Source organism: Coenobita brevimanus, chromosome 104 (assembly GCF_032717465.1).
Source record: "Coenobita brevimanus isolate Jiangsu-jjx chromosome 104, ASM3271746v2, whole genome shotgun sequence".
In the NCBI taxonomy this organism is placed as follows: domain Eukaryota; kingdom Metazoa; phylum Arthropoda; class Malacostraca; order Decapoda; family Coenobitidae; genus Coenobita; species Coenobita brevimanus.
In genome coordinates, this window is record NC_137057.1 from 832839 (window position 1) to 833727 (window position 889).

At 45.1% G+C, this 889-nt stretch overlaps 1 pseudogene; it reads right to left on the reverse strand.

Moving 5' to 3' along the window:
• Positions 1-323: 323 nt before the first annotated feature.
• Positions 324-442, reverse strand: LOC145416154 (5S ribosomal RNA; annotated as a pseudogene).
• Positions 443-889: the final 447 nt, after the last annotated feature.

Sequence of the window (889 nt, forward strand, 5' to 3'; positions counted from 1 at the left end):
CCTTGATTTGGGAGGGCTAAGCCCCCCTAGCCCCCCCTTGGTGACGCCACTGAATACACTGCACCAAAACATAAAAATAATAGTTACTGATGTTATCCAGTATATACCACATGTATTTTCATATATTATACTTAAAAATAAACATACATTTTACAGCGGCCTGCCCGGCTCGGACGGTTTACCCTGCCCGATTAACACTCGGGTGCTTCCACCCGAGTGTTCCAATAATGGCTGGATTACAGGCCTCGGAAACCAAATCGTTCTCGGGAACTAGCACAGGACCTCGGGTGTGCAGTCCGAGGCGACTGAGAAAAAGGTTGTTATGCCAACAGCATCTGGTGTTTCCAGGCGGTCACCCATCCAAGTACTAACCAGACCCAACGAAGCTTAACTTCCCTGATTGGACGAGAAGCGGTGCGCTCTACTTGATATAGCCGTCTGTGAAAATTCGAAAACTTGCGACACTTCATCCGCCCTACAAACACTGAAGAAGAAAGATTCCTCTTACAAGTGCTGGGCCATCACACCAAGATATCTCAATCCACCCAATCTAGACCCCCAAAGATACAGGCAGTGAAAATAATCCAACACAATGTACTCAACTGGCACGGACGAAGATTTGGTCTGACTAATACTTATCGCAACATAGACCCAGACATCATCCTGATAAACAGTCATGGTATCCCAAAACATAGTTCCCTACGTATCCCTGGCTACGCCACACACACACAAATTATCTCAATCGCCTCATGGACTGAACTACCATAGCCTTCAAAAACAATATACAGTCCAGAATTCTAGATCACTTTTTATCAGACATGATTGCTACAGAAATACAAACTCACACTGGTAAAATTATTATAGCCACAATATACCTCCCCCCAAGTCG